At 45.8% G+C, this 25221-nt stretch overlaps 1 protein-coding gene across 2 annotated transcripts in view; it reads right to left on the bottom strand.

Annotated features, from left to right (window-relative positions):
• The window catches only part of LOC119442433 (ADAMTS-like protein 5), a 179194-nt gene that overhangs the window by 63956 nt on the left and 90017 nt on the right, over positions 1-25221 (bottom strand). The window contains exon 1 of one of the 2 annotated variants that reach the window (XM_049662143.1): positions 24103-24429. The exons of the other annotated variant lie outside the window; for it this stretch is intronic. The gene's annotated coding sequence lies outside the window, so the exon portion shown is untranslated. Of the gene's footprint in view, positions 1-24102; positions 24430-25221 lie in introns of those variants that run through there. 2 annotated transcript variants of the gene reach the window in all.

Raw genomic sequence — 25221 nt, 5'->3', positions numbered from 1 at the left:
AAAAGTGGTTTTAGGTCGTAACAAGCGTGGGAAGATGGTCACTTTGTCCGTGCAGATGGATATGTTTACCCGGCATGCAGATGGATATGAAATCACAGTTGAGGGACTAACACTAACGTTTCAGGGGTACCATCACACATTGGTATCGTAGGAAATGAGGAAGCTGATGCTTTGGTGGCTTCAGCGCACAGCCTTGGCCTTACTGATAATACTTTGTGTTTATTCGGGCTATGAGCACCCGGCGCGGTGGCTCAGTGGCTATGGCGTTGCGGTTCTGAGCGCGAAGTTGCTAGTTCGATGACCGACTGCGGTGGCCGCAATCCGATGGGTGCGGAATGCAAGAACACTCGTGGCCCGGTGCTTTGAATGCACGTTAAAGAACCACAGGGAGTCGAAATTAATCCGAAGCCTTCCACTTCGGCGTCCGTCATAACCCAGTGCCCAGTTTTGCGACGTTAAACCCCACAATTTTTTTTTTGTACACTACCAATCAGAACTGCTTTACTATGCAAGTTGGCGAACCGAGTGGCCTGTGTTTGTGCTTGCTGTGAGCACCTGTAACACTTGGCGTTGCTATGAACACCTTTCTCAAAATATTAAGACAACGCCAAACACAAAGGCTTTGTTTCTACTCGACGTGCCATCGACATCACGGATTTGCTGCATTTCCTTGCTTGCATAAATTCCTGAAAGAACACTAAGATTCGATACAGCATTACAGAATGCACCAACTAGCCAATGATTAGGCCACACCATTTTATTGTTATTGCGCCGGTTTGAGTTTCCAAAACTGCTGTAAATAATGCCACGTGCCGAGCTATGAAGTCCCACAGGGTCTCAAAGCGGAAACTATCTACATGAATTTTCTGAAAGTGGCTTGGTGTTACGTGCACAGATAGCGTAAAATGGGCACTGTAGCGTTGTAAGCCGGTCAGATGCAGCGATTCCTCGCACTGTTTTTTTTTAAGACGTCGCATGTTGTTGAGGTGACTGAGCTACCAATTCTTTTATTCTGCGCGCTGTACATTTGCAATCACGGCATGCCTGCCTACAGAAAACAAAAAGAAACGAGCAATCAGCCGAAACAAATTAATTCACAAAACACACGCTACGCGTGGTTGAAAATTCCACATTCTGCTGGTTTGGCAACAGCTTTCTAACCATTAGGAAAGAAAAAAGAAAAAACACTGAATTAAACTAGAGTTCTGTCATTTGTCTCTTCTTCCGATGTAAAATCACACTATTTTGAAATGTTTAATCTAGTTACATTGGTTTAATTTAAACACAACAATATAACGGCGAAGTAACTCATGGCTCTTGGCCCATTGATGTCACAAGCGTCATTGTTTTGCCCGAAAGACTAGTTGGTGTGAGTTAGCTTGTGGCTACGAGGCTTTCCACTCAGCATGCTTTCTCTCGTCCGAGCTGACGTTACGAACATTGTACAGCCTTTGTCTAGAGCTTAACGGTGGACGTACCTCTCAGCTGAATGAACAAAGAACGGATCAGCGATTGACACGTCTTCGATAATCACCAAAAACAGAGACCGCAATACTGCCAAAGAATGTTGGCGCAATGAAACGCGTCGCACTTTCCTCATTACGCCAAGCTTATGTCCTCGCTTATGCGCGGCGACGGTTGTTGTACTAACCGGAGTGCCATCGACCTAAATCTCTGATAAAGCTCCCTCATATTTTCTTGTTAATCTTCACGCTTCATTGCGACTACTACGATGGAGTGCGGGCTTCATGAGTGCGAAGATTATAATGGAAAATTTTGTATTGCAAGTAGCAGTGAACGGACGGACAAAAAGGAAAAAAAAAATATTCTCCAAGCCACCACCTATTGCTGGTTTTAGTAAAGTTTATTCAGTCAGTCAATATATACACATAAACAATACAGCATCCTGCAGCGTGCCTGTGTCTTACGGGGTCTTCGCGCGCCAAGATGAGAAACACATCAATTCGTAGTCCGGAAACGACGAGGTTCCGGCTATATAGCGTCTTAATTTTCGGGAAAGAGAAAAACTAAATTATGCGTATCCTACGCACTGTAGGAATTGGTTCATGCGAAGCATTCGTCTTAAGTTGCGATGAACACTGTTGCTTAAGGAAAAGTTCCGAATAAAGCACGTGACGAAGTTGGACACGTTCTCACCAGGAAACGGCTCGCGCAGCGTATACACGTGTGACGATCCAACGCTCAAGACACGACCGATCAAAACCGGAGTCTATCGCACACTCTACCGAACCAAACTCCGCCTCCACGAAGTATTTCTCAAAGTATTTGTTTGAGCTTGCAGCAGGTTCCGCTGCTGTCAAAGAAAGCTTCCCTTTAAGGAAGCAACATCGTAAGCCTCGACAGCTTTGTGGCACTACCTATGGAGTCCCAGCTTCTCATAGAGGCAAGACTAGTGGGTAGTGGCAGTGGGCCTAGTGGGCAGTGTGGCATAGTTGGTATTAGGTAATCTGCGGAGGTGTCTACTACGTAAAGACAGCCAGCGCGCGAAAAATGAGGGAAAAAGAGATGGAAAGCTTTGGTTTAAAGATATTTTAATTTGAAGCACATGATGCTTCCAACGCGAGCAGCCTGTATTTGCTGTGCAGGGACGTGAGATTGTTTACTTGTATGAATCTTGTAAATGGAACTGATTATAAAGGTACATACAATTTTTAATAAATCTATCTAGTGACAACGCGTCAAGGTGAAGTCCTTGTGGGCTGATTTCTGAAATCAGGATAAAACTAAAGATAAATATCAGAAATTTTGTTTTCGAAAGGGAAGTATATACCTGCTACCATTACTGACCCTCTCGCTGCTAAGCTGTCCAGATTCTGGTCTAGAGTGCGCCTGGTGTTCGTTGCTTAATGCTATACATAGAGAAACAGCGTTAAAATAGTGCGTTCAGAATACATGGGGTGTGTACAGCCTTCGCCGCGCATGTACATAACTTAAACACGGGTTACATAGTTCCACTGACTCGTCTTGTGCATCTTGTATATATGGGGTATATTGTAAATATTTTACATAGATTCGGCATTTTGGCTTGTTCATATTTCCATCATCATACACAATTTCTTCCGTTACAATCAGTTAGCCTGTCCTTAAAACACGAATTCCTTTCGGGTAGCAAACATTTTGTTTATTAAACAATTACTTCTACTGATCACCCACAAGCCCACCAGAAAAAGCTTTTACAGTTTGCAACGAATTATCACTTTTATCAGTAGGCGTTCGTAATCTATGATTTGCAACTTCACATCTCTAGGCAGCGCACCAAAACTTACATTAACGAACTTATTATTACGCCATCCGACCAACCACCTCCTCACCCTTAAAAACGCGCAAGCATACTTTTCAGTTATGCAGCCTCGAAATCTTGTGGTTCCCACTCGCGTTAAAGCAGTGCCGAGGGTGGAGAAATACTAGAGGCCGTCGTTCATTTCCAATTTGTTATTGGAGGGCAAAATTCAAAAGAAAGCCTCGTGGTTTTCGCTTTATCGTCCCGGCGATGATGGCTCTGACGGTCGTGAAACTGCGAGAGATGAGAGACGCTATTCGCGACGTGCCTTGATGGCGGGCCCGACAGACTATCCCGCGTTTACGACCTTCTTGATGTCACGGCCACTACGCTTTGCGTTGCTAAGGTCGCACCGCTTGGCGCAAACTGGAGCTGGCGTCGTAGATAGTAAAACGCCATCATAACGAGCTTCGGACACCACGTTCGACTGCCTCGATACTATTCTGTACTTCAACATGACTTAACCGGCATATACGGCGAAGTTTTCTCACTCGTTCGTTATTCACGTGTTATGCTTGAAAACTATAGAGCAAAACTGAAAGGTAAAAGCCCTCCGATGCTTTTACTTTAGAGCCGTTTATGCTTTAAGGGAAAGTGAGTCACGCAGAAAAACAAAATGTAAGAGTACAGATAAAGGTACTGACACAACGATCTGCCCTGTTAAGCAAAGCGTATACTTGCATTTCGCACACTGCGTACTAAGAGCAAATGAGAGCGTTATTCCCACTATTTAAGCTGTATACCTTGCGGAGATAGCGCGCACGATAAATTTCTATTGCACTAGTACTCCGACAGTTCCTCGTTACACGTAAACAACATTTACCACGCGCCATCAGTTAGTATGCTTGTACTATATTGAGATGAAAACGTGAGTAGTTGTCAAAATGTTTTAAAAATAAAAGTCCATCCTTAAGGGCCCCGATGGCTTTACGTCGGGTATGCATGCCAACCTACGGCTTTAGAAGTTTTGAAGGAAACTCAGGTTACCTTATGAGTACCTGAACCTTTTTTTTTTTTTCTGAAGAGCAAGCCGTTGGCTTGTGAAACCAGGCTACTCAAGCCAGAGCTAGGCGCTATTCGGAGCGGTCGCATTTCCGTAAGTTAGTTCCTCAAAGGTCGCAGAATTATAGCGCACCAAATAACACTATACCATAGTCTTCAGTACCTTAAAGCTAATATTTTACATCTTCCTGAGTGCGCTTTTAATGAACGAGTTAGGGTAGCCGGACTGACTAGGATTCACTAGTGGTAACTTCACCGGTAATAAGCGCCTACGTGCAACTTAAGTGTTCGGAAGGAACTCAGTTAATAGTTACAGGAAAAATAACAACTGCGCAATCGCGAAACGAGGGCACACGGCAAGATTCCGCCATCCTGTTCGTGCAGTATGTATTCTTGTGCGTATTTATGAACTGTGTTCTTCTCAACATGAGGCTTTGGTTGCGACTAAGCGCAAGCCACGTTCTTTTTTTTTATTATTATTTGCTCCCCTATCATAACTTATGGGTCCGTAAACACCGACTTGTGCAAATGTCAACTTTCTTTCACGTATAAGCTCGTTCGTGAAATAGCTTTGAACAAGACGCTGACAAAGATTGTGGGGGGAAGTGGTTTCGGGAAGGAAATATCACGCAGTTTAATGACGGGGCAGAAAATTTACCTTTTATAGTTAAAGGTCATAAAGACCATGGCAGGCACGGAGTGCGCAAGAATTGCGCTACACGTATGCCTTGCGCAGGCGTTTGTGATTCGAGCCTAATGTTCTTTAACCGGTGAAAACGTGCTGCCGGCTTGCCTATTGAGCCAGTAAAACTCTGGAGAAAACTCCCTTCTTCGTCTTTCCCGCTTGTGTTTATTCATCCGAAACTCCATCAAATGTTCCAAACGAACCAGCAACGACCGATAAAGTGCGTGTTTTGGCGTGGTGTTTTCGGAAGCTCGTTAAATGCTTCCAGACACAAGCTGCGTAAGCGCCAAAGTCTGCTTGTTGGAGCGTAAACAGAGCACGCACGTCACCCAGCACAGCATCCTATAGCTTAGCGTGCCCCTTCAGAAGTCGCGTGCAATTTTTAATTAAGGTAACGCAGAGAACAATGAGGCAAGCGGAAAGAAACGGGACACGGGGAGAATTAACCGGTTGGCTGCGCCACGCTCGCAAAGGAGGTTAAGCGATATAAAAATATAAGGCGGGAATAGCGTCAGTTGCATGTAGCGAGCTTTTCTCCAATGTTTACGCCGTGCGGCCGCTTCGCGGGGGAGCTCCGACGTTTGGTTTAAAAATTCATTGATTCACGATAGCTGGAGCAGAGCACCCGTTCTCTGTGGGGCCGGAGCTTTCTCGCTTTCTCGTTGTTGCATTTCTTCCGGCGCTTCTTTAGTGCAACGATGAACTAGAGAGTCTTGTACGAACGAAAGAAACACACAAACACGCGTCTTTATTTGCTGTAAATGCGAGCTCTTCACGTGCTCAGGGAGAGGGTGAATGTGACTGACGTCATCATGCCTTTAATAACCGGCTCCTTCGATGCAGTCGCCGAAAACGTCTCGCGAAAGTTCAACAAGTGATGGTCAGAAGGGAAACGAAATATGATGCACAAGCGTGCATTATTTACTCTTTCTAATTCACCGCTGCGTTATCTGAGAATGGATGTAAACTGAGAAAATATTGTGGTAGAAGTAGTGAAATAGACTTGAAAACTCTTCGAAAATGTTGAATTTGTTTTACATACTACACATACAATCTGGTGTGGGTTATAAGCTGACATACGTGTTTGCACTACAATGTCTTCCAGAGTGCCGGAACTGTATATATTATGTTCAAGAAAGCGCCTTAAAACTTAAGAGCAGAAAGCAAAACAGTGCAGTGCTGGAAATCCCTGACAGAGTTCCTCTAACTGTACGACATTTCAACCAAAAGGACCAGTAGCGCGACTCTTCTTTCAATAAAGAAGGTAACGTGAAAGGGGCAGCCACCCTTAGAAACAATACAATGTAGAAAGTACTGGAAGAAGGGTTCGGAGGTTCCTGTGCGAGACGAAGGTTCAGCGTTTCGTCCAAAGGAACAAAGCCAGTAATATCATGAGCGCCGCTGATTCCTGGCTGAGTGGAGTGAAACCCGTAAAACTCCTAGCGCTAGAAATCTCCACAGTAGGGACTACAAAGTACACCTACGTCCAAGGAGCTTTCGGCATATGCGGTCGCAACAGGGTACTAAGAACAGGCATCCTGGAGTCAGCTATAGCCACGTGTGTTCTAGATATCGTTTTTTTTTTCTGTAAACATACTAACGATAAAGCACGATGCAGCATAGTGGGAGCAGCGCGCAGTATGTAGTTGTACGCCCACCACTTTTGTATCGAGTCGAAGCGCTTCGTGTGGAGGATCCGGTCAGTAAAAATTTCCGAATCGCTGAAAACTCACGCTGCCCCCCTACGACGCATTCACTCTACATTTTTCTTTAGTCTTGATTAGACTGTTTATTTTGAGACCGTCGTCATCGTCGTAACGACGACGACGACAGCATGCATGCGTGGAATGGAAAGGTGGAACGGCGAAAATTGATGGGTAGAATTGTCTGCTGCCGAGAGCAGGCGCAACTGTATAGTCGTGCCCAAGTACGAGGATCCAAGAACTCGTAACTTGCGTACAGTTATTGTCCTATAGTAGCAATAAGAAGCGTGCACTGCATTGGCGAGAAATTAACAGTTGGAGAGAAAAAGAATCAAGTCGGTACGAGAAAGTGTCAAGAATTCACCAGAGAAACTAAAGCAAACATCAGACGGTACACAAGCGAAAAGGCAATAAATAATAACCATTAGAGTACGCTGAATTGTTAGCTCAGTTTATTCAAGTAAGGCGCGCAAGTTAATTCCGCGGTAAAAACGCATATATTCAGATATCGTAATGCATAAGTCATGAACTATCACCATAAGATCAAAGACAAGTAGTTTAAACCGACAGGAACGCGTCTTAGCGCTTCTCGCTTCATCTGCGTTTGTGGCATTGACCTAAATCAGGTTACGACACGTGGACGTTCGGGACTACTACATCATTTTTTTAGAAACATGCTGCGCAGTGATTGCACGTCGCACTCTCCCATAATACGGAGTAAAAGACGTGCCAATTGGTCTTTTAGTATTTGCTATTTGTGTTTTGATGATGTTTCAAACATTCAATGCATCATAACACAACCGTGCTAGTGCAGCGACTGTATTTACTTGAAACGCCCCACTCACAAGTGTACCAGTGATTCGCAGATTTTAGTTGTAACTTGAAAGGTATTGTGAGTAGGGTACTTCTAGAAATGCTTACATGAATATCGTTTGGTGCTGTCTATGATGTGTTGTGCTCCACATCACTGATTTCTGACAGTGATTTCACACGTGCGGAGCACGCATTTGGCGGTTTGAAATATTCGCACGGGTTTAGATGTTTCTAATATTTTTCGCCATATACTTTGACGTAAATGGGAGTAAATTGACAGGAGTGGACCACAGGTGACGTACTGCTGCAACAGTGTATTATGTGTACCATGGCATCTGGCGCTAATGTCAAGTTACTTGTATTTTTGCTTGGAAACTTCACTGACACAACCTTACACCTCACGAAAGGTAACGTGCGAATGTGAGACCGTGCGGGTTCTGCCATTACTTAACATATCAGAGCGGCAGTTTCCTGTGATCGGGAAAAGGTGAACTTCCATAAGAGAGATAGAGAGAGAGAGAGATCTGAAGAAGGGAAGGCAGGGAGGTTAACTAAGGCCGTGTGCGGTTGGCTACTCTACATTTGGGGAACGGTGAAAGACAGATGAGATAAAGGAAAAGTAATAGGAAACAGTCGATGTATATTACTAAGAGTTGCCGTGCTTGCTATATCGCAGGCACGAGCAACGACGAAAACGCCCGGAAGTTTAAAAAAAAAGGCTGCGTCTTAGCTCAGCTAACCCTGGATATGAAAAGCGATGATTGGTTTAGCCTGGTTAAGTCTTGGTTTCACTTGGTTTACCTTTGATTTAGCTGTAATTATTATACTTAGGTATACACTCATCGTTAAGCCAGGTATAAATTATAAGCCGACAAGTCAAAGCGTTTTGCGAGCCGAACGGCTCGCTCTTCCTCAGTCTCCGACGCTAGCTTCGCGCGCTTGGCATTCCGGACCCTCTTCAGTGAAACAGGTCGCCGGACGATATCCGCGGGGTGGTCATGACGCCGCTTGCCGACGACAGCTCAAAGCCTCCCGCTCCCATGCCTCGCTCTCATCCACGGCCAAGCTCGCACTTGACTAGGCGAGCGCGGCGCTCCTCTTAGCCAGGCGCGCGGCATATCACGTGGTCAGGCGGCGACCAAGCTGCGGAGAGAGCATGTGCCAAGCCGGCGGCGGTGGCAGAGCTCGGCGCGGCGAGTCACGTGATGCGTCCCCAAGGCTACGGCGCAGCTGCGGTCAAATGAAGGTTAAATTGCTGGCGACGGTGAAACTCGGCTCGACTAGGTTAGTAAAGCTTTCGCTTTAAAAAGAAGACACGGACCAGAACTTTCAGCGCTTGGTTCGGGAACTCTGGCGGCTAGTGTCTACGGGAGTTGCAGCAGGCATGAGAAGGCTGTGCAGTACATGGATTTGCCTAAACTTCGTTCTTCGGGCTTCAAACGGCGTTGTGACTTTGCGAACATATAATAGGGGGTGTGCAAATCCACGCCCCATTGGGTGGCGCCCTTTGGATTTAGAATGCGGATCTTAAATTCTACGCTTTTGCTGACTGCATGCGGTGGAAGTGATTTCAGGAGACGGAAACACGTCGTAGACGTTGGATTTGGGACACCATCTATTCTCTCCAAAATGTTTTGTAGGTACAACAATTCGCAACGGTTATGCCTGTACGCAGATACTTATTACCTTCATGCGTTTAGAAAAAAAATACACGATTACCTAATAGATCAAAAAACAAAGCATAATAAATAAATCCACAAGAACGTCCGAAGCCACAAACACGAAGGTTAGACAAATCCCTGTTCGTTCCCATGGTGCCGGAACGATCGCAGCACCCGTTTAGTCATTTTTGCAGGAAATATATAGTAAGTTTGCGCAATCAGAAAACTGCTGCGTTCTGTGCTACGATGGTCTTAGTAGCACGATCCAGAAACATAAGCAGCAGACAAGAAATGACTTGCAGGAAAAAAAAAATACGCAAAAAAGAAAAAAAAAAAAAACACGACGACTCGGGGAAAACTGCCATCCGGCCATAAATTGACCCCACGGACGCGAGGAGGACGCTTTTTGGCTCACGCCTAATTACTAGCTCCCAGCCACCCTCCTTACCCCGCGCAGCACCCTCCTCGCCCTTTTCGGGGGCGTAATGTATTCCGCGCGCGCTCAGTAGCGTGCGTAAGACAGCGCGAGGTTTCGCAGCCTAACGATGCGTCTCACCATCCCCGCAGTAATGAACCGACGAACCTCGCGTTCGCGACAGCCGCTGTTATCGCCCCGACCGGGCCCGGGGCCCGCGGCTCGTCCGTCCCGAATGTCGAGGACGACGACGACGACGACGCTTTTCCCAGCGACTTCGTTCGACGTCGTCCAGTGCGCAGGCAGCCAGTATAGCGTGCTTTTGATTTGCGCGCGCAAAACACAAAGAAGGCAACGAACGGGACGAGACTGGGAACAAAGCTTGTTTTGTGCAAATGCGGCGCGCGGCCATACGCAGATTATTCCTCCTCTTCTTGTCATGAGCCCTTCTCCGCTTCAAAGCGCGTCTCGCGCTGTCGTCCCTCACAATATAAGCTCGTAATTAATTGAGAAAAAAAAAAAAACTGGTGTCGAGCTATACGGCTGCCTGCTCGTCTGTCGATAATTTCTATTACTGGGAAGCTACTAGAAACTTTTTTTCTTTCTTCTCTGTTTCTCTGTCTTTGTTGTTTGCAGGAGGGAGACGCAGTGAATTCATAACGGGAACGTAACCGGCTTCTGGTTTGCCTCCCCCTTATGCACATATAACCATTTGTAGCGCGCTGATTTTGACGACGATATCTTTAATGCTTACCGAGGAATTGTATCCTCCTTTACTATGCTTCTGTTTTCTATCGTAACGTGGCGCACATGTACGATTTACTACCTGGTAGTCTGAAACGTCCCGCTTCATTTTTACATAAGCTTGAAACAAACGCGCCTGTTATTGTCATTGATAACAATATTTTAATGCTTCCATCAAGCTTTATCATTTGTTAATACGCTTGTCTTTTATTTTTCTAATCTGGCACATGTGTACCATTAGTATGTTGCAGCCTAAAACTTTCGGTTTTTTTTCTGCACACTTGAATAAAACAAACCTTACGCGTTCTTTTTTTACACAGTTGATTGTTTTGAGAGGTTATAACATGCATCAGTCTCCTACATGTTGCAGACACGGAAAAAGCACAGTTGGCAAAAGCGATTACACGGTTCGAGGAAAGGACTGATACGGCTGTCGGTGTTATATAAAGAGAAATCGCAATTAAGTGTTTAAAAAGCCTGCCTAAAGCTATAAAAACAAGCCGCAAAATATCGGACGTATTTTGAAAAGTGTCCAAGGCAGCGAAATGGCGAAAGACCGCAGAAGGGGCACGAATGAATTGAAAGATTGATTAAAATATGTCATAATTACATGGCACGTATAATAGTATAATTTTTTGCTCGCAATAACGAGGAGATGCGCAAGCCGGCAAGACGAAAAAAAGAAAAGAGAGAAAGAGAGAGAGAGAGAGCAAAAGAAAAAAAAAGACGTAAATAGAGCAGTTTGTTTTACTTGACGTATTATGTTTGTCCCCTTGCTCCCGCTGTAGCAGACGTGGCGATGTGCTGTTACGTGATTCTACCTACAACGTCCCACCGACAGCAGCGTCGGCTTCACCTTAAGATCGACTTTAAGCGGCGCGAGTACCCGCCGTGATGACATAGTGGCTATGGCGTTGAGCTATAAAGGCCGAGGACGCGGGGTCGAATCCCGGCCGCGGCGGCCACAAAAGAACCTCAGGTTGTCTAAATTAATCCCGAGCCTCTCACTACGGCGTGCCTCATTATGAAATCGTGGTATTGGCACGTAAGGCCCCAGAATTCAATAACTCTTTTTTTTTAATTTTAATCGGCGCGGGCACTTTCCAGAGGCGCAACGTTCCATTTTTGGAGAAATGATTTGCGAGCTCCGCACTGCGCCCAACTATGTCTTGCACAACAAAAACTCTCTCCTTTGTAATGATTGCCGGCAAGCGCCATAGAGTTTTTCTGACCCCTAGCTAGAAGGGAACGCTTCCTATAATGCTATGCGGTTAGATGGCATCGTTTGTCCAAGCGGGAATAATTCTGGCGCTCCTGTAGTGCCGCTCACACACGATTTCGTCAGTAGTTACACTTAGACAAATTGCATGATCAAACATTGCTTCAACAATTAACAAAATAAAGAAAAGAGAGATATAGAAAGAAACGCCAGTGTCGTAGTCAGCTAGTCGGGAGTTAAAGAATAAGCAAGATGCACGTCGCCGTAAGCAAACTCGATGTTGGAGGAACAGAGGCGCATGGTAAAAACAAATGAAAATACGCAGAGATCGGCGTCTGGCCCAAACTCTGTTTACCGTTCAAGTCAGCAAGTAAGCCGATGGCGCAAATGTTCTGGAGTAAGCAGATTCTGACGGAGAGCAGCCGGCTGATCTGGGAGATTTTTTTTCTCTTCTTTTTGCGGTGGAGCTGAGCTATGTAGCTGAGTAAGCTAACGCGGACGAGATGGACAGGATAGATTGTAGGTAAGAAACGGCGTTAAATGAAAGCTCGGGTGGTTCTTGTTCGCCAAAGAAATGTTATACTTTGGCTCAAAGAAAAACTTTCAATGACGCGAATTGTATGAACTCCACAAGGAAAGCACCACAACCTCTACCTGGACACCAGTGTGAGTTGCTCAAACGTTGGTAGCCTTAGCAACGTTTAGTTTGCTCTTACTGAGCCATGAGGTGCGAATGTATGTTCCGTTTATTCGCAGAGATGATGGACTCTTGTTTGGGCAAATACTTGAGTAGGTGTGCATGGCCGAATTTTATGAATATTTTGCATCCCCATTCCTTTTATTTTTTTTTCTTTGGTGTCTCTTGTCACCTCTCCGTTCTTCCCGTAAATTCAGCGTCGCAAGGACAAACTCGCGTCGCAAAGATGGATGTCGTTCTGCGAGTCCTTGGATCCAAAAAAGAAAGAAAACCGCTGTCTCACATGTGGAGAACTGTTCGTGGTCTCCGTGGAACCCCTCAGCAGCACCACCCTTTCAATTCTTTGGCCCTTCACCAATAATGCAGAGAGATTGACGTCGCTGACAATTTATGCAGGAAGATTGCTGGCGAAACAAGATCTGCCGGAACATCGACGCTCGACCACTCACCGATTCCACGCTACCCCCGCAGAGACAGTTCTTTCACTATAGATGAACTTGAAGCTGCACTTGCCTTGTGCAAACGCTCATCATCACCAGGACCCGACGGTATAACCTACCGTGCCCTATGCAGTCTTGGTGAAGAGGCTCGGAAAGTGCTCCTGCTCTTGTTCAATAGCTCCTGGCAGACAGGTACGGTTCCCCAGGAATGGAAGACCAGTCACTTAATTCCACTTCTCAAGCCTGGCAAGTCGCCTGTAGACATTGCATCATACCGACCGACTGCACTACCAGCTTCGCTGCAACTCGGACCTCCGGCCGGACTGCACCGACGCGAGGCGTCTCTTCTGTGTCGGTTGTGGTTGGGAGTTGCCTTTACGAAAGCTTATTCAACACTAATTGGAATGGCTGACAATTCTGCATGTGATGTCTGCGGATGCGAGGAGAAAATTGACCCCTTATTGTGCCGCTGTCCTCAATTTCAAGCAGAAAGAGAATCTATGATTAACGCATTCAGGAAACTAGATGATCGTACTCTGAGTGAATAGATTATACTATAGGACACCGTCCCCACCGATCATCGGCTCAGAAGGCAGTGAAGGCACTTTTGTGCTTTCTGAGAGCGTCTGACTTGTACGAGCGCCTTTGACTCTGCAGTACGGTCCGTGCACATCTATATAACCCCACCCTCTCTCTCTCTCTCCCTTCTTTCTCTTCCCCTTCTCCCTTCCCCCAGCGTAGGGTAGCCAACCGGACTCTTGACTGATTAACATCCCTACCTTCCTTATATCCCTCTCTCTCTCTCTGGTGACACGCATTGTTCCGACACACACCTAGTAAACGTTAACCAGAAAAAAGTATCAGTTTCGCCTGAAAGGTGAAGCATTGATAGCGATAGCAAAACTATTAGACAACTACGCGATGTAAGGGTTGGGGTTTTATCGGCCGTATAAACTGCAGTAAGCATTCGTTCACTAACTGAATTAAGAAGCATGGTGCCACGGGCGCACAGAAAAACATGAACAGATCTTCTCACGGACAGGCGGACGGTCGGACGGACGGGCGTTTCGGAGCCCGACCGGCCCCTTCTTCAGGGGTGACATGGCGCGAGGCGCAGCAGTGCTCATGTGCGTTTTTCGCGCTCTGACACGCGTGCAGACAGGCACGCAGACACTTTTCGTAGACCTTGATAGTAGCCTGTCGGGCTCCGAAACGTCCAGTTCTTAAAATAAATTTTGCTTGGAGTTTTCCTTCTCTTTAATTCAGTTGTCCCCAACCAGGCAAATAGCCGCCGAATGTTTACCGCTGAGTTTCTAAACATGCACAGACAGTATGGTACACGAGCGCTTTCGCATACTGCCTTCATCATCATGTAGCCTTGAAGACTGGAAATCGAACCTGCACCTGTGTACTCACCTGCAGGAAGGCACAGCCATTGAGCTAGCTTGGCCACCGGTGAACTAAAATAATTTCTGCGGAATCCCCAAGGTGCGGTTATATTCATTCTACTTTCCTTTTGTATAACTCCAAGTCCTACTTGCGGATTACCGCAATAAAGTATTAAGTAGCGCTCGCGCTATTCGTTGTTATAGCCTGCTGACTAGCTCCGTTTGTAGAGTGACGCACTGGTTTCTTTCTAGGAAAGCTTTGTTTCCAAGGAACTCGGGTGGGGTTTTGATTTGCAGCCAGATGATAATTGCGAAGTGAAGAAATTTATGCAACTAGAAAACAGCGTTGATTCGAAGGCAGAAGTACGAAGACGCTATTAGGGTACTTAATAACTCTGAAATAAAGCAGACGTCTGGTGTGTTGAGATAACAGTACGTTTGTTCCTGTACGCAGCGCTTTATGAAATCCAAATATTTGCATCTGTAATCTATGTTCGATACGATGCAGAATGGAAAAGACGACGTGGAACTATATAGCCACTTGCTTAAGACGAGTGGTACTTTTATTTTTGGAAAATATTGAGACGTGGGATAAATGCCAATCGATAATGGCTTTGTATATTCTGAATTGAACTCTGTTTCTTAATCTGGTGTAAAGAGTGCGTAATGAATCATACCTGGCTATCAAACACACGCTATACACTTCAATATATGGACCCAACAGACATCCTTTTTTTCACTAACAATAAATAAATAAAAAAAAAAGCAAAAGACAACCACCAGTCATGTGGAATCGTGTTACTAAATTTCCGTGTTAATGTCGGTGTTGTTCTACTTCACACAAAATATTGAACTTGGAATGCGAAGTTGGATAACTTTTGCTGGGGCAAGCACGTACTTTGTCGACAAATTTTATAATAAGTTTCTTGCTTTCTAAGGTTGCCACTTCTTCGAGCAATATCCTGTAATTTCCTATTGACAAATCAAATCAAGTCAACTCAAGTCATATGAGAATTTACCAAGAAGTCGACGACGAACAAAGGCCAAATGAATAAGTAAATAAATTAATAAATGAATCATTGAAGCAATCTCGTTGAAAGATAGGGTTATTATCGGTGACGGGTCCACCGAAACGTCATTTTGCATTTCTGTCTATGTTGAAGTTTCCTGCAACCGAAGACACAATTTATGAGCGTGGCCGGACTATCCAGTGTCTCTAACGCAGTACACGTAGCAATTCGCCCCCGTACGAATGCGCTAATGACACCCGGTATGTTAGTTCACTTCCAGCGTTCTACGTTCCTGCGATATAGGCGGTGATAGTTACGTGTGCCTCCTCAGAATTTGTGTGCCGATTTCCGTTTCGCAACTCACCTTTCTCCCTTCCTATTTATTGGATACATTTCCCCTTTGGGCCGCTTTTTTTTAACTGGTTAATCTCTCTGCTTTTAATCTGTTTCTGTCCCCTCCTCTCTCTCTTTACTATATTGTTGTAGTACTACGTATATCTCTCTCTACAATACACTATGTACAGTCCCGATGCTGCATTCTGGTGTTTTGCTTGCCAAAGTCAAGGTATGGTTACGACGCGTGCCGTAGTGGTACGAGGCCTCCAGATTAATTTTGACCACCTGGGGCTCTTTAATGTGCTCCTAAATCTGAGCAACTTCGCGTTTTTTTTTTTGCGTTTCGTCCACATCTAAATGTGGCCGCCAGCGGCCGGTATCCATCCCACGACCTCATCAGCACAATGCCATTGCCACTGGGCTAGAGCGGCGGGTGCCACAGTCCTGATATAGGCACCAGAACTCACGTGTTTGCACTGGCGATTTTTAAACGGTGACGAGTCCATTGCACGCACAACAGTACGCCAAGCACAGCCCGTCCGCACTGCGCTCTAGTGCAATGTCACTCAAACAGAATGAAATAACTCGAGAGAGAGAGAGAGAGAGAGAAAACGGGACAAAATAGAACAAAACGAAAGCCTTTCTTTAAAAAGACATGCAGTATATAGTGTAAGTGCTAAGGGTCGGAGTGTTTAGCGGATTTTTTTTTTTCGCAGCTAACAGCATAAGGAAGCGGAAGATTTGAATAAGTCTGGCCTAGAGAGAATATTCGTCGCTCGTCACAGATTATTCCCACAACGAAAGCGAGAGAAAAAAAAATATACGAAACAAAGCGCTTACGGGTTAGAGTGCGCGGTTAAGATGACACGCACAAATGGACGAAAAAAAGAAGGATTCGCGCTCCAGCGGTGTCAAGATAAGAGTGCTGCTGCTGCAGAAAGAAAAAGACAGAAAATGAGCAAGGAGAAAAAAAAATTCGAGCAAGTCTTTCGGCAGCGTTCTGCAGTGTTCAAGAAGGTGGAAATAACAAACCACCTCGGAAAGTGTCGGTGTTATCTCAAGTCGAACCCTCTTGCCCCCAGTTATTTGTTTTTTTTTTTTGCAATTTTTTTCCTCCGGTTATCTGTACAATTTTAAGAAGTGTAGGAACCGCTATGCGACGTCTCAAAGGAGTCTATATAGTCTTTATTTTTGGAGACGTGGAAACGTTCTTCGTACAGAGGCGAAAATTGGAGTCCACGAAAGAAAATAAAGAGAGAACTGTTAAATATGGAGCTGGCGTTGCGCAAAAAAATCTGGGAAAAATAAGCAACGTAGTGTGCACACTTTCTAGCCCGTTCCTGCATCTGTAAGAGAAAAATGAAGATAAAAAGAAAGCGTAAGTAAACCTGACTCTAAGACGGCGAGAACAGCGGCACTCACTTTTCGTAGGAAAAAAGGGAACGACTGCGCATCGTGGGCGAGTTTACAACCGCAAATCGCGGAGAATGAAACTGCGCCGCGTAAGAAATATAAAATAAAAAACGAAGACAAGATAAATGCTGCCAGCTGCCAGACGCATGAGTTGCGCACCCGGAGAATACCGCGAGCGCTTCAAATCGCTGGCCATTCAAACAAGCGCGAAACGGCAAGAAGAACAGGGGAGGAAAAAAAAAGAAAGAAAGAGTGACGAAAGACGCGAGGGTGCGAAAAGGGCGCGTGGCACAGAAGTGTGAAGTTGGTTTCTCCAACAGTTGGCATTTCAAAGATCTGCTGCCTGCCGTTGTCGGTTGTGCGGCGGCGGAGGACTCGGCGACTGGCGAAACAGAGATGAAACGGCCAAAAACTCGAGTCTTGTGGTTGAGAGCGCAGCAGAGCCCGACTTCTTCCATATCTCATTTTTCTTTTCTCTTTCTTTCTTTTGTATTACCCTTTTTTTTTAGGAAGAAGACGACGCAGAAATTGTAGCCTTCTGGGGACATATTCTTAGTACGTGCACGTTTTCCAATGCGTCGGCATGCGACGAACCGTTACTTTTCAGAGTGCCTCTTGGGTACGGGGAATGCCGCTGGCTTCCCCGAAGGAACAAGAAAGAAAAAAGTACGGTGAAAGGAAAGAAGGACGGAAAGGGAGACATACTGGCACTGTTTGATAAGAAAAAATTGTATATATAAGAAATATCTACGCCGTTCCTGTTGCCGCTGATGTTACTTCGACGGAAATTTTGTCACGTGGTGTCCCTGCGGTCCTGGCGAGCGGTGAAGATCTTGGCGAGCGAAAAGGTAGATCAAATGCGCACATACATGGTATTTGCAGGATATTCAGCTTTTTCTCAGATTTCATGCCCCGGCTTATTTTGTCGCCGGGTGTACATGGTCTTTGCAGGAATATCCTGAGTATCCAAGGTCTGCGTATATAGGAGGGAGTGCGAATTAATGCGCTGTGTTGCACGCGGTCGTACCTAGCCTTGGGCATGTTGCCGGAAATTGCCTGTCCCTGATCGCACGCGTATGTGGTCAGTGCTCGCTCGGCGAGAAAAACGATTAGGCCTGTTTACTTATTAATTAGCGAACGTGCACTTATTCGTACGAAAAGGAGACAAAAATTCGCTCACTGACTACGTTCGTACAGAGGGAGTGAAAGTGTTCGTCACTTTAAACCCCGTCACGAAAATAAATTGAGACCTTGTTAGATTTGCTGTCAAAGAACGAAAGGAGCCAAGCAATACTTAGTCGTCTTGCACTATGCTTTATTACATCATCGTCCGCCATGTTTCTTGGATGTCTAGGGAGTAAGCGTACCCTTTATTGATTTTCTGTCCTTGCGTGATCACTGCGCGACAGCTGTAGTTGTTTATTTTTTTCTTATTCTTCTTCATCAGTTCTTTTTTTTTCTTGTTTTCCCCTTCCTTACGAAAGTCAGCGAGAAACTAAACTTTTATGGTCCGTGGTGAGATCTCCTGGCCTGCCAGCAGCTAAAACAGCTCGTTCGTTTTCATCAAATGGCCAAAGCGACTCGACTGCCTCGCCTTTACTCTAGCACGACTCCCACGGGGGGCATATACTCGTAAATTAAGAAATTACGGTGCTTGTTGAACCGTAGGACAAATCGCGCACTTTCGGCTGTTAACACGAGAAACATTTTAGCTTCTCAATGCAATTACCGTTGGTGCGCCCCGAGTTTCTTCCAGTTATTGAGACGTATAGATGAAAAATTTTATTTGTATACATGCAGATAGTCTTGTCGTTTTCAACAACGCGGGGGGTGAATTGCAACAAATGACTGAGGATCTTAACCAAGAAAGTGTAAGAGTAGGGTTGAAGATCAATATGCAGAAGACAATGTTCAATAGCCTGGCAAGGGATCAAGAATTCGTGATCGCCAGTCAAGCTCTAGAGTCTGTGCAGGAGTACGTTTGCCCAGGTCAATTACTCACAGGGGACACTGACTTTGAGAAGAAGATATACAGAAAATAAAAATGGGGTGGAGTGCATACGGCAGGCATTACCAAATCCTGACTGGGAGCGTACTACTGTCGTTGAAAGGAAAGGTGCCCAGTCATTGCATTCTACAGGTGCTAACATATGGGGCAGAAACTTGGAGTTTAACAAGGAAGCTCGAGATTAAGTTAAGGACCACGCAAAGATAAATGGAACGAAAAGTGCGAGGCGTAATCTTAAAGGACAGGAACAGAGCGGTGTAGATCAGAGAGCAAACTTCGATAGCGGATACTCTAGTTCACATTAAGAGGAAAAAGGCCATGCAATGAGTAGGATAGATAACCGGTGGACCGTTAAAGTTACAGAATGGGTGCCAAGAGAAAGGAAGCGCAGTAGAGGACGGCAGAAAATTTGACGGGGTGATGAAACTAGGATATTTGCAGGCGCAAGTTGGAATCAGCTTTATAGCGCAAGACAGGGGTAATTGGAGATCGCTGGGAGAGGCCTTCGACCTGCAGTTGACATAAAAATATGATGATCATGATACTTGAAAAGTTAATCTCGGCTAAACTGAAATATTCCGGAAGCATGGATGTTCGTATTGTAGCTGTTATCACTGCATCGTACGTGAACGAAGGCGAAGGCGGAGAAAAGACGAGAAACGTCAGATAACAGTCGCGAGCAAAATTCTGGAGACCACAGGTACCGCATTGTTCTATCTTGCCCAGGGCTGCATGACCAGCTAAAGTTGATGGACCGGGCCAGGGTGGCTGCAAGAGCCCACGGATTCCTGGAATGAGAAAGCCGCCCACCTAAGGGCGAAGAGATCTCTCGCTCTCTCTTACTACTTCAGAAATAAACGTTGATTTCTCTCTTCTTGCAGGCCTTGGCACGCAGGGCGGACTCAAGGGGCACAGCGTACTTGCGCCTGTTCGAGTAATATAATGCGGTCACACAATATATATATATATATATATATTGCGCTGCTGAGCACGAAGTCTTGGGTTCGACCTCGCCCATGGCTATCGCATTCCGATATGAAAAACTCTCGCGTACAGTTCTTTTATTGCGCGTTAGAGAAACCCTGATGTTCAATATAACTCCGGAGCCCTCCACTGAACGGCGTCCCTCATAAACCAGTATGCTGTTTCTAGACGTTAAACCTCAAATTTCAATTTTTTTTAACAACGACAAACTTTAATAATATCTGGAGAGGCTAACTTACACCCCTGTCACACTGGACGCTTTAATGTCATCCGAATCGAATGGCATGAATTACAGAAATTTATAAGCGTTCGTGTAAAAAAATGTAATTAATTTTGCGTGTTTGGAGGCATCTGTCATTTTAAGCAGAGAAAAGCTGTACGGAAGGCTGCCACAAAATGTTCGTACTCTCCACTCAGTGGCGTCCACCCGCCATCACTTTATTAGCCGGCCACACTGTAAACGATCGGGCGCCTGTGTAGACGTGTGGCTTCCGGCGTCTCGGATGGCCACAGGGCAAGCGCACTAGAGCCAGGCGTAATGGAGCTTGCATTGCTAAGCACACAGCACCTTTCATCTGCTGCAACTGAGCGTCGTCGTTCAGCGCTGCCATGTCAGTCATAGTATTTATGTTCAATTAATCGACTATGCATGCTACTAAGCTCGCTAAGCCTTCTCTCGGCTTACGGTGGCCAGGCATTCTCAAATAGAAGTTTTATATGCATGTCCTTTCAGTGAAGCGATATCCCCATATTTATATTAAAATAATTAGATTGACTTTTCAGACAACCTACACATACCTTGTTCTTTTTCTTGCCACTTCTTTTGGAATTCTAGCCATTGGTGTCACGACTTAATGGCATTAATTTTTCCTGCATAGTACCACCACGGGTCGAATGGCATTCGCTGAATCGAATGTCATTCAAATCTTATGACATTAAAACGTCGAGTGTGACGTGGGTACTAGCGACGGGCCCGACAATATGCTACTCCAGGTGATATGGTCAAAGATGGAAGAAAAGAAGTGAGACAAACACACACAAAAAAGAAACAAAAACACACACACACACATACTAACATATACACTGACACAGATGCACTGTACTACAAAAGTTGTTTGCAGTGACACACTCGTACATGCATGGGCGACGTGTCGTAGATTCTTTACGCTGTCTGCATGGAAAGGGGGGTGATAGTAGCGGCACTTGCGAAGTGTACGTTAAGTATTCTAGTGAGGCGAATATTGTGCTAATGAAACCGAGAACAAAATTCGGCAGAGACGCTTGAGACTACTCAAGTGTGGGAATGCGAAAACATTACATAGTACCTTTGGTAAACCTTTATAGTCACCCAGATGGCTGCGATCTGACGTGTGCAATCACGCACACCTTCAGTCAGCCACATGAGCCACCGTGGCATCGAGGAAGCGTGCTCGTCTCGCTCCCCGGAGGCCCGGGTTCGATTCCCACCCAGACCGAAATGTACCAAATTTTCTTTTCAAACTTGCTTCCAAGCGCAAAAAAAAGCAAAAAAAAAAAAAACGAGGACACAACAGAGGAAGATCAGACAGGACTAGCGCTTGCAATGTGTATGTTGCGTATTCAAGTGATGCCTTTCTTTCTTGTATCTTCCTTGTTTCACGCGCTTGAAGTCAAGTATGAACTCTTACAAACTTGCCCGAATTTCACTTCTTGTTTCTTTACAAGGCCATTAATTGACTTTGTTTACAGGAACCGCCTGAAAATTTGACGTCAATCTGAGCATTTTTGACGTGTTTTTACTCTTTGCGCCGTCAGACATTTTTGGCACCATCGCTCGGTCACGCCGCCGACGCCTACTGATTTTCGCGTAATGGAGCATATAATGCTTTCGCATTAAAATAAGCGGTGACATGAGTAACGTAAGGCCAGAACAAACCTCTGAATAGACACTGAGAAGCGAACACGTGTGCAAAAGGGGGAAAAACACAGAGGCTGTAACACTTTCTGCTTGTGCTCTGCTACATCGACGGCTTGCACGAAATATAAAAAAAAAAAATCATTCGCAGTTCATTTACGAACGTTTATCCCTGGTACATTCATGTTTGCGGAAAAGGCGTGTCTAACGCCTTTTCCTTGTGTATGCGTCCTTGTTTATCCACTGGTACCCCCCTTTTTCATGTTCCCCATTACGGCGTGCCTCATAATCGCAAAGCGGTATCGGCAGGTAAAACCCCAGAATGCAATTTTGAATGTGCTCTTTTACAGTGAACGCGAGAAACCTAATCCACCGCACCAGGGTTTTGCACTTGCGCGTCATGCGGGCGGTGCGGAGGTTAGATTGACCTCGTGTAATCTCGCTTTGTGAACGTTTGCTTTTAGTTTTCGTTGTGCTAGACATATATAAGCAGTCGGCTTCTCTTACACGTATAGTGAATTCCTTGCGGTGGAAAAGTTGCAAAGCGGAGAGATGCAGACAAGCTCGATCGCCCACGGTCCGAGTGATTTGCGACTACGAATTCTTCACAGTTGCGTCGTAGGCTTATACAAAAACTATCGCAGTTTTCTCTCTCTGTCCATTTTCTAACCCCTATTTCCCTACCTCAGAGCAGGGTAGCAAACCGGATTCTAACATCTGGTTAACCTCCCTGCCTTCCTCACCATCTCTCTCTCGATCGCAGTTTTCTTGCGTTGCACGCGACTCTTTGCGCAGTAAAACAGTGTTGGGGTGGGCACGTTGGCAAACGTACTCGGAGAGCATACTTGGGTACCGCCCCACGTCTAGTTTTTGTCACTGTCTGCCAGCGCTCAAATGCCGTGCAGGTGTTCGCACAGACCTTTGTCATGGTGTTAAATCTGAACAGAATTCACCGGCACTGTCTTCGTTTGTAGACTCACCTTATCATAAATAAAACTCCGTGCTGCACTACATGCGCTGCTATAGTACGCCTTTTTCAGCAGTGCAAACTGCAATTAGCGACGCCATATGTATTGCGGTGCCGTATGTAGCTTGTGACTACCAGCCGCTTTAGTCTACATTTACTATTGCAAGGATCAAATCTCGGCTAAATTACCTGCTGCATTTCAAGTGCACCGATGAAATTCTATCCGTAAATTCTATTCGCAATGACTATTCGTATCTCTTGCAAATATTCGAAACAAGAATAAATGACAACTTCGCGCTACACGTGTGATGCCGAGATTGAGCTGAATCGCCTTAGTCATTCGATGCGCGATTTAATCCTGCGCCAAATAATAAGCCACAGCCGTAAACGCACACACTCCGTCTGGATTCGAGACGAAGCGCTACTTGTCCATCTCAACGTGCCGGCTGACAGCGATCACATGTCGGGTATTTTTAGCGTGCTTAAAAGAACGCTTGACAGACCACTTGACAGACCGCTTGACAGGCTATTCCGACATCGCAGTTGCAAGAACGCTAAAAAAACCTTTAATTTGTTCATTGTTCCATTTTAAGACGTGTCCGTGTCAGCGATGCAATGTAGTTTGAGCACATGTGGTCGCAGTACTGTGCTCTGTAAAAGGCTAGCTCTTTCACGTAGCGGCCTACAAAATTTGCGTAAATGTTGCTATTAAATACATACATATGTACGCACATTTCGCGGGGAGACCTACAGCTTAGATACAATGATACTCGGCCATAACAATAACATTTCCAGCGTCTTGTTTGGATGACATCATGAAGTGCGCTCTTGAATGATAAATTTACACTGTCTTTAATAGAATAAAAAAAATGGAAGCGCAGTCGTTCACAATTTTACCTTCCCGAGACTTCGCGCCCCTGTCGGGCCGAACAAAGGTCGGCTCCTGTTAATGTCAAGACAGTAAAAAAAGAAAAGAAAAAAGGTAACAAATAAGTTCCGTTAGCCTTCTTGGGAGTGGCGAATGCATGGAGTACGGTAAGTGCTACAAAAACAATACGCATGCCTGCACTCTTTGGCATTGGACAGAGACGTCGCCATCCCCCGTGTTTTCAATGTACTGTTTCCGGACCGCACCGTTCCAACTAACTCAATGTGCTCGCTCATTACCTCGCAAATCTGGCTACACTCAATCCCCTAATTTGGCTTTTGGCAATTTATTTTATCTCTGTTTTTTTGCCCAAGTTGTAACCTCGCTCTGAAAACTTAACTGTTATGGATCAGTTGATCGAGTTCGTGCAGTGGCACGCACCTCTAAGCATTTCTGCCTCTCTACAACTTCGCCCTCACCGTCCACCGTTGGGAAGACGTCGCGGGAAGCTATGCTTTAGTTTTTTTTTTTTTTTTTTTTGCTAGAAGACTTACAGAGCAATGACCGACGCTCCACCACTTTCTCAGGACACTCGTCGTCTCTGGCTGTGCAAGCACGTGTCGTCGGTCGGCGTATCCATCATTTTACCAGCAGGCACGGAGCAGAGGCTAAAAGATAAGTCGGCACTGTCGCCCGCCAGCAGTGGCTCCGCAAACACGCAGGAACCACGACCTTGTCTCCGCACCACCAGCACCGGCAGTGTATAGCATCAACAGCAGCTGTCGTGTCGAATCCGCCGAGGCGACTGGAACGGCGGGTCGAGGCGTTACGCACTCGGCGGAGGTCCGCGGCTGACTGCGCTTCGCGCGGGACGACTCGCGGTCCGCTTTGGCGGCCAGGGGGCGACTCTGGCTCCGGCTGCTCGAAAGCTCAGCGGCGGACAAGTTGGCGCGGCGTGCTCCCTCTGTTGGTGGCGTCGGTGGTGGACGCGACGTGCCGCCACCACCCTACGAGCGTGCGCGCGCTCAGTCCTAGAGCTGGTACGAATTTTTGCCGGTGCGGGTCGACCGACGTGAGTTCAGGGATCGCTTTTTTTTTTTTTTTGCTTCGGCAGCTGCGAGAACCGACGCAACGGAGCGAGCAGCTTGGAGAAGTCTTATTGACGAGGCTCGGTAAACTCGCGAACCTATAGCTGCTCTATCCGGCCTCTGGCGTTTGCGTTCTTCGATAGGTTTTACGCTTTCATTTTTTCTACAGCAATTTCCCAGCAAGACCATCCAGTTTCTCGAAAGAATACCCGGAAGAGCGTCTGCAAGGCTATGACCCACACGAGAATGAGACAGCTGGAAGAGACCTGCAGTAATACTAGAAATACTACGAGACTATTCGCTTTTTTAAAGCGAACGAGATGTCATGGTGAATAGCCGATGGGAGCGCAACTTTTGTCTACAATATGTTCATGCCCTGAAAAGTGCGTTGACATCACATTAAGATGGGCTGAAACTGCTCATTTCGCTAACACACACTCTAATAACGTTTCAGGTTCATTATTCCTTACTCCAATGATTTGAGGGCGCTGCATGCGATGTGTGTAGCAGTGAAGAGAACATCGGCCACCTATTTCGCTACTGTCCTCGATTTCCTGCGCATAGAGTCAGTGTTTGAAATGTCAG

Source organism: Dermacentor silvarum, chromosome 2 (genome assembly GCF_013339745.2).
Source record: "Dermacentor silvarum isolate Dsil-2018 chromosome 2, BIME_Dsil_1.4, whole genome shotgun sequence".
NCBI classification, from domain to species: domain Eukaryota; kingdom Metazoa; phylum Arthropoda; class Arachnida; order Ixodida; family Ixodidae; genus Dermacentor; species Dermacentor silvarum.
Note: the sequence above shows the minus strand (reverse complement) of the source record. Positions and strands in the feature narration are given on the sequence as shown.